At 35.5% G+C, this 19,164-nt stretch overlaps 1 long non-coding RNA gene across 4 annotated transcripts in view; it reads right to left on the bottom strand.

Annotated features, from left to right (window-relative positions):
* The window catches only part of LOC105487683 (uncharacterized), a 67,212-nt gene that overhangs the window by 8,041 nt on the left and 40,007 nt on the right, over positions 1 to 19,164 (bottom strand). For 3 of the 4 annotated variants that reach the window (XR_011621316.1, XR_011621318.1, XR_011621319.1), the window contains exon 3: positions 12 to 201. This is a non-coding gene — a long non-coding RNA (uncharacterized lncRNA). The remainder of the gene's footprint in view (positions 1 to 11; positions 202 to 19,164) is intronic. The other variant, XR_011621317.1, reaches the window with a different exon arrangement.

Genomic DNA, 19,164 nt, shown 5'->3' with positions numbered 1-19,164 from the left:
TGGCGACTTACATTTTTTTTTCCTTTCTTATGGAGTAGGCTATAGTCTGCTGCTTCTTTCAGAGGGTCTGCGGATTCTTTCAGTTTTCCTGTTAAGTTCCGGCATTGCTTCCTGGAATAAAGCTTACAGTGTGAATCTCTATATGCTGTTCTGTCCTTTCGAATGAGGGAGGCATGCTAACACTGCCTCCAATCTGCTGTCCTGGAAAAAGTAACAATTTTTCATTTTTAATACGTGTATTTTTCTTATTATTGTTATTATTATTATTATTACTACTAAATCATGAGAGTTCTTTATGGATTCAAGATAGAATACTTTTAATAAATATATAATTTGCCAATTTTTCCCCAAGTCCGTATCTCATCTTTTTATTTTCTTTACAGTACCTTTTGAAGGCCAAATGATTATCATTTTTATGAAGTATAGTTATCAATCTGTTTTTTTCATTTGCACTTAGTGTGTTTTGAAAACTATTTGCTTAATCCAAGGTCAGAAAGATTTCCTGTTACATCTTCTTCTAGAAGTTTTGTAGGTTTAAGGTTTAATTCTAAAGTCCAATTTATGTTGTTTCTATGTGTCAATCTGACTGCAACATAGAGTATGCAGATATTTGGTTAACCATTATCCTGGGTATGTCTGTGAGGGTGTTTCTGGATGAAATTAACATTTGAATCTGCAGACTGAGTAAAGCAGATTGCTCTCCTCTATGTGGGTCAGCCTCGTTGAATCTTTCAGAGGTCTAAATAGAACAAAAATGTGGAATAAGGAGAATTTGTTTTCTCTGATGTTATATTATATACAATAAATAATAAAGATAACATAAAACATTTACATTAAAAGTGAAAAGACACTAGAGAAAAATTCATGAAGCAAAAAGCAGATTCTTTAAACAGATCAATAAAATTTATAATCTTTAGCCAAACTGATTACAAAATCAAGAGATGATTCAAATGACTCAAAACTCAGGAAAGAGAGAACATCTGTAGATCCTACAGATGTTAAAGCAAACTTCGGCAAACTTTTTCCAAAAACAGATCAAAAGTAAGTATTTTAGACTTTTGAGGCCATACACAGTCTCTGTTGCATATTCTTGTAATTTTGTTTATTTTTAGAACTCTCTAGAATGTAAAATAATTTTTACCTCATTGAGTATGTAAAAGCAGGTAGTGAGACTGATCTGGCCAACCCCACATTAAAAAGATAATAAAGAATAGTTATGAACAGATTTAGGCCAATGAAAGTAGTAAAGTAAATAAAATGCACAATGTATTTCTGATAGAAAAATGTCCAATGTTCATTCAAAAAGAAATTGATAACAGGATTGATTACATATTTATTACAAAGATGGAATTTGTAGTTAACAACCTTCGAGCAAAGAGAACTTTATGCCCAGATGACATCATTGGCAAACACTAGCAAACACCAAAAGAAGAAATAGCATCAGTGATACACAAATTCTTCCAGGAAATAAAATTTTGGAATTTCCAATTCATTTTACAGGAGGGGGAAAAAGGCCTACTGAAAAATATCCCTCAAGACTCTTACATTAGTTTCCTCTGGCTGCTATAGCAAATTACCACAAACATAATGAATTGCAGCAAAAGAAGTTATTCTCACAGTACTTGAGGTCAGAAGTATGAAATCCATATCGACAGGCCTAAATCATATTGTTGGCAGAGCTGTACTATCTCTGGAGGTTTTAGGGGAAATTCATTCATTGCCTCTTCCCAAAAGGTGAAGTCCTGTTAAGAAGAGCTTCCTGGTAAATGAATCTCATTGGTTTGGGGGTCCTCACCTATTCCACACTGACATGTTACTCTGAAATTAGCCTTTAATTACTTCTTAAACTTGTAATTGATTTTTCCTTATTCAATTGTATGCTGATGTCCCTTTTCTTCTGTGCTTTGCTAAAAGTGAAATAATTCTTATGTCTCAACTGTCCTTTTAGTTTACTTAGGAAATCAGTTTACTTAGTTGCCTTGTAACCTTAGCTCTCTGATAAGCTCAAGAAAAATACTGATTTTCAAATTATTCATCTTTTTTTGATTTTAGGATGGTGATGACATTCTTCACAGCTTCTTACCTACTAAGCAGAAACAAAAGTCTACACTTAGTTTAAAAAAAAAGTTGCTCTTTGTCACATGACTGAAGGGGAAAGAAAACAGAAAAGAAGAAAAAACAATTGCACAATTTCTGAAAGGAAGGGATTAGTGTAATTACATTCCATTTGAAGAAGTAAAAATACCATCTGTTTTCTGCAATTACATATTCAAAATTATTTAACTTAATTCAATGGTGTAGTCTGAAAGTGAAGAACACCTATATAACTATCAAAATTTAAATTAACACAAATCTTATATAAGCATCAAGGAAAACAAAGTTTATATTGAATACAAGTAATTAAACTACATATGTACTATTTTAATCATGTGTGTCCCTACCTTAAGAACACTGACAAAGGCCGGGCGCGGTGGCTCAAGCCTGTAATCCCAGCACTTTGGGAGGCCGAGACGGGCAGATCACGAGGTCAGGAGATCGAGACCATCCTGGCTAACACAGTGAAACCCCGTCTCTATTAAGAAATACAAAAAACTAGCCGGGCGAGGTGGCAGACGCCTGTAGTCCCAGCTACTCGGGAGGCTGAGGCCGGAGAATGGCGTGAACCCGGGAGGCGGAGCTTGCAGTGAGCTGAGATCCGGCCACTGCACTCCAGCCTGGGTGACAGAGCAAGACTCCGTCTCAAAAAAAAAAAAAAAAAAGAACACTGACAAATAAAAATCTATGATGGTTGATCATCATCCAAGAGACAAAAGCATACATTTATGCAATTGAAGTTATTCGGAAAACAGATGACAAATCAAATTAAGTAGCAAAATACGGTAACGATCGCTGCAAAGCTCCCTGTGGAAAATAAACTGCTATTAACAAGTAGAAAAGAAAATTTGTTTTCTTTTAGCAATTATTAGAATGAGAAACGTTATTGAGAAAACGTTTTATAGTTTATATTCTCTGTTCTTGTACTTTTCTAGGCAGGTAAGAATAAACAAATTATTTAGCACCATAGAGTTCAAAATATAGAGGTGTAAAATTGTTAAAATACTTATTTCACATATTATTAATTGGTATGCAAAAACACTTTGCAATTTAAAACATGCTTTAAAACTGTAATTAAAAATAAGTAGAAATAAAAAATTAGTAATAAATACACATTTAAATACAAAATATTAGATTATCATGATAAAATTGAGAATACCAACAATGAAGGAATCTATGAATTAGTATATGCATATTATATGCCAATCACACTCTTATATATCTTATTTAAATTTTCCCATTTAAAATAAATGTATAAAGTTTGTCTGTTTTAACAACACTTCCATTTTCTATTCTGTTATATTTCTGATATCTACCTGCACTGAAATTCAGGGACCTCCCACTATGCCTTCATCAAATTGCTGTACCTTCATAAATATAACCTAGAATTTAATTATAAGATCAGAAATATACCTTGTGCCACCAGTCCCCTTTATTTGAGTTTATTAGTAATTTATTCTTCTTGCCATTAAGATCACAAAAATTAAAATGAGAGCTTTGAGTCTATTAGAAAGGAGTCAAGAAAGCAAATTGTTCTATTCAATGAGAACCATAGAAAAGGAATACATAGAGTCTTGTTGGGACAAGTATGTGTAGTCCAACCCTGTTCATCAAAGATCAAAACTCCACATAAATGTTTAGTGTCAAAGCCTTATACCAGGATTTCCCAAAATGTTTTACAAAAAAAAAAAAAAAAAAAAAATTCTATAAGATTTCCTTGATGTCAAAAATCATTGCAAAAATAATTATTTAATTTAAATAAATATAAATATCCAAGGAGACATGGATTCCTTTGCTATAGCAATTCTCAAAGCCTTGTGTGTTCTGTGAATCTCCAAGAAGTATAGATAGTATTTAGTATTAGTTACAGAATCTCCATCTCCATTTCATTATTGTTGCTTTATTTGTTTTCTTAGATATTTGTTTTCTTAGATTATCTCACATTTAAAACTCTACAGAACATGTTTTAGGAAAAGCATTTTATTTGATGCTTTTATGTATTCTAGCCATGTCTCCTTCACAAACATGTGGTAATTTGGAGACACTGGTTTAGCATTCACAGTTTGACTTATCAGTCATATATCTTTTCATATAGACAGAAAGGTGTAAACTTCACAGTTGAGAGAGAAAATTGAGACATAGAAAATAAAATTTGGTCTAAATGACCAATTGAAAATTTCTAGAATATTATAAATAAATAAAATAGTTGATAACATATTATTCTAAAATATTTGTATTTGCAAAGTAAGCCATTAAAATTGAGAATATATCAGAAGAAAAAATAATAATCATTACCACTAAATGAACAATTACTTTTTGCTAGAATTTGTGTTGTCTTTTTGTAGACTTATTATTTTATTTATCCCAAGAATTATTCCAGTCAAATATATTATATCTATTTTATGGATAGAGTCATGAAGACTCAAATAAGCTAACTTGCTCAAGGTTACACAGCTACTAAATGGAAAAGCTGATATTTGTTGCAAGAAGTCAGGGACCCCGAACGAAGGGACTGGCTGAAGCCATGGCTGAAGAATATAAATTGTGAAGAGTTCATGGACATTTATTTGTTCTCCAAATTAATAGTTTTATAACTTCTTACAACTGTCTTTATTGCAATCTCCGAACATAAATTGTGAAGATTTCATCGACATTTATCACTTCTCCAATTAATACTCTTGTGATTTCCTATGCTGTCTTTACTTTAATCTCGTAATCCTATCATCTTCATAAGCTGAGAATGTATGTTGCCTCAGGACTCTGTGATGATAGCACTAACTGCACAAATTGTTTAAAAAATATGAAATCTGGGCACCTTGAAAAAAGAACAGGATAACAGTGATGTTCAGGGAACAAGTGAGATAACCATTATGTCTGGCTGCCGGAGAGCTGGGCAGAACGAGGCATATTTCTCTTGTTTCAAAAGCAAATGGGAGAAATATCGCTGAATTCTTTTCCTCATCAAGGAACATCCCTGAGAAAGATAATGTGTGCCTAGGGGTAGGCCTCTAAAATGGCCGCTCTGGGGCATCTGTCTTTTACAGTTGTAGATAAGGGACAAAATAAGCCCTGGTCTCCTGTAGCACTCCCAGACTTATTAGGATGAGGAAATTCCCGCCTAATAAATTTTAGTCAGACCGGTTGTCTGCTCTCAAACCCTGTCTCCTAATTGCTAATGAGTGCCCGACGCTTCATTAGCAATTTTAATTTCATCCCGTCCTGTAATCTTGTGATCTCACCCTGCCGCCATTTGCTTTGTGATATTTTATTACCTTTTGAAGCATGTGATCTCTGTGACCCACACCCTATTCGTACACTCCCTGCCCTTTTGAAAATCGCTAATAAAAGCTTTTTGGCTATATGGCTCAGGGAGCATCACAGAACCTGCTGACATGTGATGTCTACCCCGGACACCTAGCTTTCAAATTTCTCTCTTTTGTACTCTTTCCCTTTATTTCTCAGACCAGCTGACACTTAGGGAAATAGAAAACAACCCATGTTGAATATCAGAGGTGGGGTTCCCCTGATGCATAATAATAACAGCAATACCTTCTACTTACTAAGCTTTAATTCTAAACTAGGCATTGCAATATGTAATATAAATGTGAAAAGAAAAGAAAGACAGAGAGAAATAGAAAGAGAAAAAGAGAGGAAGGAAGGAAGGAAGGAGGGAAGGAAGGAAGGAAGGAAGGAAGGAAGGAAGGAAGGAAGGAAGGAAGGAAGGAAGGGTTTCCCCAGTAGATATTAAAATCTCAGAATTTCCTAATTCTAATATCCTGCTGTTTTCCACTATACTTCAAAAAGATTTAAGTAGCTGCTTAAAGCTAAGAGCATATTTGTTTCATTTAAGTAACATGATGCTCTCAAAATATCAAAGAAGAAATTTGCAAATTGAATACCAATGGAAAAAATAATTGATTTCATTAATTACAAAGGAAATTTTAGACTTGAATAAACCAAACCAAATAAATAATATTAATTTCCCACCTAAATTTAAATATATCTTCAACATGACTTTTCTTTGTTCTTTCTAATTTATTTATTGGATGCATGGCTTCTTTGACAACACTTTTATGATTACAACTAATACTCGGGGTATTCAAATTTATTAATGAAGAAGTCAGTCTTACAAACATCAGCTCAAGTGTCTTTATCATAATCTCTAATTAAAGACAATATGGGCTTACTCAAAGATTAGATGATCACTGTGTTATTGAGGTGAACATAATTTATCAGGTAAGGAAATACAGGTTGAACATCTCTAATCCAAAAATCAAACCCCAAAATGTTCCAAAACTTGAGAAAACTTTTGACCTCTGACATGATGCTTCCAGAAGAAAATTTCACCCATGACCTTGTGTGATGGGTGAACACAGTCAAAGCTTTGTTTTATGCACAATGTTATTAAAACTTTTATGTAAATTACCTTTAGGCTGTGTGTATAAGGGAAATATGAAACATAAATAAATTTCTTGTTCAGACTTGGGCTCCAACCCCAAAATATCTTATTATGTATATGCAAATATTTCCAAATAAAAAATATTCCAAATCTGAAACACTTCTGGTCCCAAGCATTTTGAATAAGGAATACTAAACCTGTATAAAGAGTAAAAATTACTACAGAGGAATACTAGAAAGCAAAAATCTTTCATATGAGCAAATGTTGAGTCATGCTCTCTGAAGCCTGTCACCGCCTAGTAGTAAAATGGATGATTGGTAATATCTCAAAGATATTTGAAGTTAGTTTATAACTCAATATTGAGTTATATTTCATACAACTCAAAACAGAGGTAAACCTGTCAGTTAATAATATAATTTCTGGCAGGACACAGTTTCCAGTGAAACCTGATGCAATTCTAATAATTTCAGCTTACATCAAGCTTCAACCTGTGTATGATTTATATGACATTGACTAGCATATGAGTAAATAGTCAGGTCCTGAGCTATTGTTAATGATGATTGGTCAGAGTTGAATCTGTGCAAATGAGGGCTCCATCTTAAGTTGAATAAAGGAAGTATTGTAGCTAACAGGACTTGAGTACAACCTATCTCCAGTAACCAGACTGAAATTCACTGTGGGAACACATTGATCCAATGGCAAGCCCAGAGACATAATTATTTAAATTAGAGACAGAGATCAAACATTACAGCAGAAAAAAATACAAAATATTTTGTAGCAAAGGCCTTGAAGTGAAAAATAAACATTCTGGGATCAAAGAGAAGATGTGGAAAAGAACAACAGGCTGAACATAAGAAAAAGAAAACACAGATCGAATTAGAAATTCTCTTCTACAAAAGATTTTAATGTTATTATTGGTTACTTAATGGTGAAGAATGAGATATTGATAACCAAAGCCACTATTCTTTAGGGTTCTTTATGATAATGGTTTCTATGGTTAGGCTTGTGTTTTCACCCAAATCTCATCTTAAATTGCAATCCCCAGGTGTTGAGGGAAAGACCTGGTGAGGGGTGACTGGATCATGGGGGTGGTTTCCCCCATGCTGTTCTTGTGATAATGATCTTTCATGAAATCTGATGGTTTTATAAGGCAGGTTCCCTGATCTTGCTTGCTCGCTCTTTTGCCTGCCACCATGTAATATGTGAGTCTTCCCCCTCCACCACGATTGTAAGTTTTTAAAGCCTTCCCCAGCCATATGGAACTATGAGTCAATTAAACCTCTTTTCTTTATAAATTACCTAGTATTGAGTATGTCTTTATAGCAGTGTGAAAATGGACTAATACAAAAAATTCGTACTGCAGAGAGTAGGGTACTGCTATAAAGATGACTGAAAATGTGGAAGCAACTTTGGAACTAGGTGACAGACAGAGATTGAAACAGTTCAGAAGGCTCAAAACACAGTAAGATGTGGGAAACTTTGCAATTTCCTAGAGACCTGTTGAATGATTTTGATCAAAATGCTGATAATGATGTAGACAATGAAGTCAAGGCTGAGGTGGTCTCAGATGGAGATAAGATTGGGAACTGGAACAAATGTTACTCTTACTATGCTTTAGTGAAGAGACTGGCGACATTTTGTCCAGCGCCAATGATCTGCAGGAAATTGAAATTGAGAGAGATTATCTGAAATTGGAACTTATATTTAAAACGGAGACAGAGCATAAAAGTTTGGAAAATTTGCTTCCTGACCATATGGTAGAAAAGAAAAACCCATCTTCTGTAAAGGAATTCAAGCCACTTGCAGAAATTTGCAGAAATTTACAGAAATAACAAGAAGTCAAATATTAATTGCCAAGACCATGCGGAAAATATCTCCAGGGCAGTCCCTCTCATCACACGCCTGGAGGCCTGTGAAAAACAGTTTCATGGGCTAGGCCCAAGGCCTCACTGCTGCTCTATGCAGAATTGGGACTTGATGCCCTGTGTCCCAGCCATGGCTAATAGGGACCAACATATAGTTCAAGCTGTTGCTTCAGAGGGTGCAAGCTTCAAGTCTTTGCTGCTTCCAAGTGGTATTGGGCCTGTGGGTGCACAGAAGTCACGAATGAACTTTGGGAACCTCCACCTAGATTTCAGAGGACATAAGAAAATGCCTGGATGTCCAGGCAGAAGTTTGCTGCAGGGGTAGAGCCTTCATGGAGAACGTCTGCTGGGGCAGAGTGGAAGATAAATGTGGGCTTGGAGCCCCTACACAGAGTCCCCACTGGGGCACTGCCTAGTGGAGCTGTGAGAGGAGGTCCTCCAGACCCCACAATGGTATATCCACTGACAGCTTGCACAGTGCACCTGGAAAAACCATAGACATTCAATGCCAGCCCATGCAAAGCCATAGGGGCAGAACTGCCCAAGGTTGTGGGAGCCCACCTTTTGCATCAGTATGACCTGGATGTGAGTCATGGAGTCAAAGGAGATTATTTCAGAGCTTTAAGATTTAATGACTGCCCTGCTGGATTTTGGACTAGCATGAGGGCTGTAGCCCCTTCCTTTTGGCCAGTTTATCCCATTTGTAATGGGAGTATTTATCCAATACCTGTACCCTCATTGTACCTAGAAAGTAGTTAACTTGCCTATGATGTTACAGGCTCCTAGGCAGAAGAAACTTGCCCTGTCTCAGATGAGACTTTGGACTTTGACTTTTGGGTTAATGGTGGAATGAATTAAGAGTTGTGGGGACAGTTGGGAAGGCATGATTGTGTTTTGAAATGTGAAAAGACATGAGATTTGGGAGGGGCAGAATGATATGGTTAGGATTTGTTTCCCTACCCAAATCTCATCTTGAACTGTAATCCTCAGATGTTGGGGGAGAGACCTGGTAAGGGGTGTTTGGATCATGGGGATGGTTTCCCCTACGCTGTTCTTGTGATAGTGAATGATCTGTCATGAGATATGAGTACTTTATAAGGCACTTTTCCCAGCTCTTGTGCACTCTCTCTCTCTCTCTCTCTCTCTTCTTGCCTGTTGTTGTGTAAAACGTGCCTCTTCTCCTTCCAACATGATTGTAAGTGTCCTGAGGATTCCCCAGCCATGCAGAACTGTGAGTCAATTGAACTTATTTTCCTTATAAATTACGCCATCTCAGGTATGTCTTTATAGCAGTGTTATAGTGTTAAAATGGACTAGTAAAATGGTATAATAAATTCCATGCAGTTTTTATAAGTAAGCATGGATTTGGTTATGTTCAATAAATCCTTCTACACACTTCAAAAATTTTTACTGAAAACAGATATATAAATACTCAAATACTGTTCTATATTGATACATGAACCACGTGGATATTTTCTGAATATTAGAATTAAGATTCTGATACCTGGAGTGAACAAAACCTGGAATAATGGCCCTTTCTCAAATAATTTTGCCTTAACAAACCTTAATTCTATTTGGGTATGTTGTACATCACAGCAGCATTTATCCATGTATTTTTAGCATTTATATTGACTGTCTGTCCCTAAATGAACTGAGATTTTGGAGGGGAGGGAATTGTGTATTATTCATCTTCATGTCTCCAGTGCTTAACACTATTCATGGAATACTGGAGAGGCTCAATATATTTGTTTACATAAAATGAACAAAGTCTGAATGAATAAAGACTAACAAAAATAAAAGCAATGTGTCATTCCTTAATGGGTACTGGATCATGGATGAGAAATTGGACTTAAGTTGTGTCTTTGGCATTAATCAAAGGATGTTTTCAGGCTTGAGTACCCTCATTTGAAAGTCTAGAACTTGAACTACATCTATTGTTTAGAAATACTTGTTTTATTTTTCAAATTTTTGCATGTATTATTTTAATTATGGAGCCCTGTTCTCCAATGAAAACTGACCACAAATCTCAATATAAACAATGGATAAAAATAGACCTGAACTATGTGAACGAGGGCACATACAGCCTCATCTTCTTTCATTGTTGTTTCATTCTTTTTCTCACATGATCCAAAAACAACAACCTCTTCTATGACATTTTGAAGAAACATAGAGAAACACTGCTCTAATATATGGTCTTAATCAATTAGTAGCCATAAAAATATACCATATTATAATTTGTGTTTAAGTAACAAAATATTTTACAGTTAACATGCCATAACAATATCCTCCTAGAATGCCTGTGTTGGTGTGATTGAGCTATTCTTGGGATTTTCTACATAAACTTATGTCTATCTAAAACAATTAAATTGATCATTAAGGTGTTAGGAATAAACACTTTTCTCAACTTATTTTTAAGTAAATTTGCTCTTGTTCTTACATTTTTCTATAACTCCTTTGAGAGCACCTTATTTTTAATGTTTAATGTAGTTGCAGCTACTAAAGACATATATAAAATAAGAAAGTTAATTAAATATTAAGGATTCTCTCTCAAGTGTGATTCATTTTATATTCCATATTTTACTCTTCGGTTGCTTTGAAAAGACAATTTTAATCTAATTAAAATATTGCCATACTCATGCTGCCAGTAATAAATTTAATGAATGCAAAGAGAAGTCATAGGGTAACTATTTTCTATTAAAAAACATCATCACACTATTAATAAAAATGATTTTTCATCTTCTACAACAGTTTTATTATTACTAAAAATGATATAGGTTGTGTGTTTCTTGATAATTTAGTATCCTTGGTTGAATATGATCATGCATATTTAGTTTCTCTCCATTAGTGCCCTTTATATTAATAGGGTGCATTGATGAATACATTTCAATATGTTGTTTCATTTTTATAGAAATGGAAAGCAAATATTCTTCCAAAGGTATTCACTCCTAAAGAAATAGAATGAAGTCTCTGTTGTATGTTTTAAATATACAATTTAAATCCAGCATAGGTTTTATAGCATAAATTTGTAAATAATAAAAATTATTCAGACTAAGATTTCCTATTTTTCTTTTGTACTTATATATTCTATTCACCAAGACAACATTTGTGTAAAATATTAAACCAGACTCAGTCCTAGCTTTCATACAGCCTAGGTATAGAGTAAGAAGAAGAAAAATTTGATTAATAATAGTACTTTAAGTTTCTTGAGTACTTAACTTGTGCCAGGCATTGTTTTAATACTTTCAAGAATGATGAACAGAAAGAAACATAGAAACAGATTCATGGCAAATCCCCTGGGAGTGAGTCCCTAAACCTCTGTCACAATCAGAAAACTGAAAAAGCAGAAAGCAACCCCTGGAATTATTGGTCCCCAAACACACTGCTTTGCAGTAATAACCAGGAATCAAGAATCTTTTTCCAGAATGCTGAACTCTCAGCCATATCACTAATTCCTCAGCAGGGGGAAAAAGTGTGTACACTTCTCACTCCATTTAGATCATTCCTAAATTCAAATGTCATAGTAATTCATCTGGTGGGCAAGGCTGAAATCAGATCTAGAATCCTAGCTCCAAGGAAATCTAGAAAATATAGTTTTAACACAGTAGAAGGGATTTGGAATAGGCTTCCAAATGGGCCAATCTACTGTGTCCATCAAACCCAAATACCACTTTTGTGTAAAAAGATTGTACATTATTTTACATCAAGACAGAGAACCCAGAAAACCTTGGCACCTTCAAGCCTATACATCATGAATTTGTGGAAATGCTATTTTTGTTTAACAAAAGCAAAAGAAAGCAAAATCTGAAATAACATTGGAAAACAAAAGTGAATCATAAATACAGCATAAACGTGTTACAAATTCTGGAGATTGTCAATCTTTGTAATCATTATTATGAAGAAACAACATAGAAGAAAAAAATACTACAATGCAAAGTAATACCACAGCAAGTTACTGCACTGGTTATTATAATTTCAAAATATTCCAAAATTAGAGTCAAAAAAATGAGTAATAAAAAGAGTCCCCTTAGTCAATTCTCAAAATCATTATTTTGTTAATAATACACCTTCCCCTGAAATAAATTTATTACAGCAGCACAGCTGTCTAAAGAGGTATATTAGCATGTGTGTGTTGGAACATAAAATATTATAATATGTAGAAAAGGGCTTCTAGAAATTAGGACTCCCAAAATAGTTAATAGTCAATACCACAAGAATAAAATCATCTTTACTTTGGCAATTAGGGGAGCACAAAACTGGGCTTCCTGCTCTCAAGCTATGTACTCTAAAGTGAAACTTTCCAAATAACATTTCACTCATTTACACAGAAAATGCAGACATAGATATAGCCCCTCCCACTTCAATTATGGGATGAGATTTCTTTGAGGAATCAGCTTATACCACTGCAATGGAAACCTACCCTAGGTAGCTATGTAAATAAATCTGCATTTTCCTTCAGTACTGTGAAACTTAATACTGAGTGCCAACTTGATTGGATTGAAAGATGCAAATTATTGATCCTGAGTGTGTCTGTGAGGGTGTTGCCAAAAAAAAAAAGATGAACATTTGAGTCAGTGAGCTGGGGAAGGCAGATCCACCCTTAATCTGCTGGCCACCATTTAATTGGCTGCCAGTGAATATAACGCAGGCAGACAAACATGAAAAGGTGAGACTGGCCTAGCCTCCCAGTCTACATCTTTGTCCTGTGCTGGATGCTTCCTGCCCTGGAACATCAGACTCCAAGTTCTTCAGCTCTGAGACTCAGACCGGCTCTCCTTGCTCATCAAGCTTGCAGACAACCTATTGTGGGACCTTGTGATCCTGTGAGTTAATACGTATAAAACATATATACACACACACACACATGTGTGTGTGTGTGTATAAAATTAGTTCTGTCCCTTTAGTGAAGCCTAATACAGATTTTGGTACCGGGAGTGGTTCTAGTGGAACACAATATTAAGGATGGAATTGTTTTGTTGATTTTAGAGTTTCTGGAGTTGGCTGCTTAATATGATTACACTCAAAAATGCTAAAGGCTCTACTTATAATAGTATGGAGAACACTGATAGTTCTTGGCATTAACTGTTTAGAGAGTTATGCAAAATAAATGCAATTGATGCTGCTGATCCACCAGTCATGAAAGGCAAGGAGTTTAGTGACCCTATACATAATACCTTTGACCATATGTGGAGAACCAAGGAACATAATGAAGCTGATTGGTTGCTCCTAAGTTCAGTGGACAAAGTGATGAAAGAAAATGAAGAACTCATAGATTCTGTCTTCTAGCTGCAGAAGCTGATACTGAGCCTCAAATCTGCTAAGATTGTCCTGAGTGATAGTCTTATCTCCTGTAGAGAAAGAGCTGAAATTGTGGAAAAAACAGACCCAAGCTCTTATCATGCAAGTGGCTGACCTGCAATGAAACGGGCATGCACAGCCTCACCAGGTGTCTGCTATTAAAGGGAGAACATTGATTGGAAAAGAATGGGGCCATGCAATTTGGAATGGGGATGTGTGAGAGGACCCTGATGAAGCTGGGGAACTGAGCTTGTAAACTCTGATTCATCTTTTTTTTTTTTTTTCAGGAGAAGGAACAGTTTACCGGTCCCCAGTGGTGGCAATATCCCCTTCCCAACCCATGCTGCCATCAGCCTTTCACCTATATCTGGAAAGATATATCCTGTGCTGCCTGAGGCAACAGTGATGGCCTCCCCAGAGGCAGTTGCCAGGCAAAATAATGTTGGTTCTCCTCAGGAGACTCCTCCAACACCCCTGTCATCACCCAATGTGCCTATGAACAATGTGTCCATGGTTGCAGGGATGGAGCATATTCATCGGCTCAGTAACATGGACTTCCACTCACCAAGACTGACCTGGCTAATGCCACTGCTGAATGCCCAGTTTGCCAGCAGCAGACAATAACACCGAGCCCTTGATATGGCACCATCCTCGGGGTGATCAGCTAGCTACCTGGTGACAGGTTGATTATATTGGACCTCTTCCATCACGGAAAGGGCAGAGGTTTATCATCACTGGAATATACACTCCAGATATGGGTTTGCCAATCCTGAGTGCAATGTTTCTGCCAAGACTATCACCCGTGGACTCACTAAATGCCTTATCCACCACCATGGTATTCCACACAGTATTGCCTCTGACCAAGGCACTCACTTTACAGTTAAGAAGTGTGGCAGTGGGCTCATGCTCATGAAATTCACTGGTCCTACCATGTTTCCCTTCATCCTGAAGCAGCTGGATTGATAGAATGGTGGAATGGCCTTTTGAAGTCACAATTACAACACCAACTGGGTGACAATACTTTGCGGAGCTGGGTCATAGTTCTCCAGAAGGTCATGTATGCTCTGAATCAGTGTCCAATATATGGTACTCTTTCTCTCATAGCCAGGATTCATGGGTCCAGGAGTCAAAGGGTGGAAGTGGAAGTGGCACCACTCACCATCACCCTTAGTGATCCACCAGCAAAATTTTTGCTTCCTGTTCCCATGACATTATGTTCTGCTGACCTAGAGGTCTTAATTCCAGTGGAAGAAACACTGCCACCAGGAGAAACAACAATTCTATTAAACTGGAAGTTAAGATTGCCCCCTGGACACTTTGGGCTCCTCCTACCCTTAAGTCAACAGGCTAAAAAAGGAGTTAGGGTGTTAGCTGAGGTGACTGACTATCAAGGTGAAATCAGTCTACTACTCCATAATCAAGATAAGGAAGAGCATGCATGGAATACAGGAGATCCATTAGGGCATCTCTTAGTATTATCATGCCCTGTGATTAGGGTCAATGGGAAACTACCACATCCCAATCTAGGCAGGACTACAAATGGTCCAGACCCTTCAGGAATGAAGGTTTGGATGACTCCACCAGGGGAAAAAAAAAAAAAAAAAAAAAAAAAAATGACCTGCTGAGGTGCTTGCTGACTGTAAAGGGAATACAGAATGCAGAATGGGTAGTAGAAGAATGTAGTCATCGGCCGGGCGCGGTGGCTCACGCCTGTAATCCCAGCACTTTGGGAGGCCGAGACGGGCGGATCACGAGGTCAGGAGATCGAGAACATCCTGGCTAACACGGTGAAACCCCGTCTCTACTAAAAAATACAAAAAACTAGCCGGGAGAGGTGGCGGGCGCCTATAGTCCCAGCTACTCGGGAGGCTGAGGCAGGAGAATGGCGTGAACCCGGGAGGCGGAGCTTGCAGTGAGCTGAGATCTGGCCACCGCACTCCAGCCTGGGTGACAGAGCGAGACTCCGTCTCAAAAAAAAAAAAAAAAAAAAAAAGAATGTAGTCATCAATACCAGCTACAACCGAGTGACCAGTTGTAGAAACGAGTACTGTAATTGTCATGAGTATTTCCTCCTTCTTTTGTTAAAAACGTATGTGTGCATGCATACAGTTGTTCTAAGAAAATATCGTCATATTATTTCCTTTTCCTTTATCATGTGGCATAAGATTTATTGACTTCATATCAACATTAAAGTATTGTTAACTTTATGTCATAGTATCTTGGTTGGGGATTGGTGCATTTCTGGTTGTACAAAGGATAGTTGCGTTGTTAGGTATAATTATGACCTTATTATTGTCTTTATTTGAAGATTATATATGATCTTAGGAGATGTGTATGGTTCAAGTTGACAAGGGGTGGACTTGTGATGGTTAATACTGAGTTTCAACTTCACTGGATTGAAGGATGCAAAGTATTGACCCCGGGTGTATCTGTGAGGGTGTTGACAAAAAAAGATAAACATTTGAGTCAGTGGGCTGAGAAAGGCAAACCCACCCTTAATCTGCTGGGCACCACCGAATCAGTTGCCAGTGAATATAAAGCAGGCAGAACAATATGCAAAGGAGAGACAGGCCTAGCCTCCCAGCCTACACATTTCTCCCATACTGGATGCTTCCTGCTCTTGAACACTGGACTACAAGTTCTTCAGTTTCGTGACTTGGACTGGCTCTCCTTGCTCCTCAGGGTTGCAGACAGCCTATTGTGGCACCTTGTGATCATGTGAGTTAATACTTAATAAACTCCCACATATGTATATATCCAATTAGTTCTGTTCCTCTACAGAACCCTGATTAATACAAGTAGTATAATAACTTTACTAGCGACTTAAGGATAATTAATGGATCTAAAAAAGAACCCCATTGAATGATCAAAATAATTAAACCCAGAACAAAGATAAATGAGTCAAAGAAAATTGTACTAAAAATTCTCAGAGCAATTTTGAAAACAATTAATTCCCAAAAAAAGATGAAACACTGTCTTGAAAAAGGAAGAAGTAATAAACAATATAACATACTTAACATTTAAAAATACAAGTTATACACATTTATTAGTCTGGAATTGACTAAAACTAACATTTATTATCTAACAGAAAAGTCAGAGAAATCTTCCAAAATCTAGAGGATTAATCTAAAAGAGATTTTTGGATATCTTATTAATGTGTTATCTGTAAGAAAAGAACAAATAAAATTGAGGACAAGAAACATATGTTGCTTTTATTTATTGTTGCTGTTTAGTTTCATTTGCGTGTGTGTGTGTGTGTGTGTGTGTGTGTGTGTGTGTTAAGATTATAATTTTCCTGGAACCAGCCTTCAGATTGAAAAAGTCCATCAAATGCTGAGCAATTATTACTATATTCTTTCCTCTAACTCTTTAACTTCTAATAAACAGATATTATTATTATAGAGATGATGAGATAAAAAGCCCCAAGAGGGAAATAAAATAGTTATTTTAAAGAAATAAGAATAAAGTTTACATTAAATTTCTATATTGTAACACTGAATATTAGAAATAAAATATCTTTAAATTTCTGAATGATATATCTGTTTAATTCAAAACTGTATTTCCATTAATACTTTAAATTTAGAAAATAAAAAGATATTTTCAGTTAAAATGTAATAACAAGTGTTAACTGTTAGTTTGTTATTTTATGGTTTGGAGACTTTTGAAAGAATTCCTTGAGATGCAAGGAAGATTTTTTTAATGATTTCAATAAACATAGCTATACCACACAAGAAGCAATAACTACAAACTAAAGTGATATTTGGAATCTAAATTACTTTGTATGCATAGTGAAATATATTAAGTGATTAATCAAAGTCTGTATTTTAATATAGTTGATGATTATATTTAGAACTGACTAAAGTAATAATATGACTATACAGTCATAATAGTAGGAGTTATTTCTAGCCTATAAATATTTCAATAATAAAAACACACATGTGTACACATAAAAGCACACAAACATATAACTATTGAAAGGGAAGAATTGTACCTTTTGTTAAATGTACTGTAGATATTGATATATAAACTCCATAAAGGCAAGGAAATGTTTTATCTACCAATATACCATTGGAGTTTAGAAATTGCATTATATATACTGGGCACTAAATACATGTATATTAAGATGACTAGACAAAATGTTGTATAAATTACAGCCCTCCTATAATACATGGAGTAAATTACATTTTAAAAATTAAAACAGCAATTAACTTATGAAAAAACTCTAAGAATGCAACTGATCACTGTGTAGTGACTATATTTTAAAAATTCGAACACTTTAATTAGTGTCCCAGAGGCAACGGACCTAAATTGATAATATTTAATATTCTGGAATAGAAACCTTTGTAATATAAAGAAGTCAAATTTTCTCAAATTAATTTGAAACCTGAAAAACAAAAAAAAACAAAAAGACAATCACAAACTATTAGAAAATACTTGAAATACATGAAATACAGTAGTGGCAGAATGTATAAAGAGCTAAATAATTGTTTTAAATAGGTCAATGGACACAGAAAACTTGCCAAAGAAATAATATATCTGTATGCTTATATTTCTGTAAGTATACTGAGAAACTCTCAAATTGAAAGGTCATAAAAGAGGAAATGTAAATTGAAATGACAATGGGCATCACTTTTCACAACTGAGAGTGGAAAAAAAAAATTGAAAGTTTGTTGATACTTTTTACAGGTGAAGCCATGAAAAGAAGAATTCCAGCATGAAACCTACAGGTATTTATGCCAGATGTCACACACTAAGGCTGTGATATAAGTTAAGAAATGAGAAAGAAAGGCAGACATAGCATGTATGGATCGAAGGGAAAATGGGGGGCCAGATATACCCAGAACAATGAAAACAGACAAAATTCAAATATATACATACCAGAAAGATACTAAAAAGTGAACAGAAGTCATGGTTTTGGCATAGAAATGTTCTTGCATATTCCAAAGAAATATTTTGTGTAGATAATATAGCTTCAGTACAAAGTGGTAATGTGTCACTGGAACACAGGAGATAATAATATTTCTTGTCTAGATACTATCAATATGGCACCCATATAAATAACAGAAGTAAAAACAGACTTAAGACTAAAGGGGAGAATCTATGGCTAAACACAAAAAAGTATGTGGTCCAGAGAGATAATATGTTAATGGAAATCTAGGGACTTGGAACTACTAAAATGAGACCAATCCTGGGACTGATCATGAAAGGTAAGTCACAAAAATCATATACTTAGGCTGAAAACGAAGAAACGTTTTGAAAATATATATAGATGTCAATGTTTTTTAAGTTATAAAAACAGAAACAAATATAAATATGTTTCATATCTGTAAACTCACTCTGTTAAAAAAATAAAAATTTCCTACCAAGGATCTGATTTAAAAAACAAAAGAAGAGAGAAAGGAGAAATCAGGAGAGAAAGAGAGACTGATTTTCTGAGAGTAAATCTCCAATATAAATATTTGTATCACATGAACAACAACTTGGTGGGCCAAGGGCATCAACGCTTAGTCT

Source organism: Macaca nemestrina, chromosome 3, assembly GCF_043159975.1.
Source record: "Macaca nemestrina isolate mMacNem1 chromosome 3, mMacNem.hap1, whole genome shotgun sequence".
Taxonomy (NCBI): Eukaryota; Metazoa; Chordata; class Mammalia; order Primates; family Cercopithecidae; genus Macaca; species Macaca nemestrina.
This window is presented reverse-complemented; position numbering and strand designations above follow the sequence as displayed.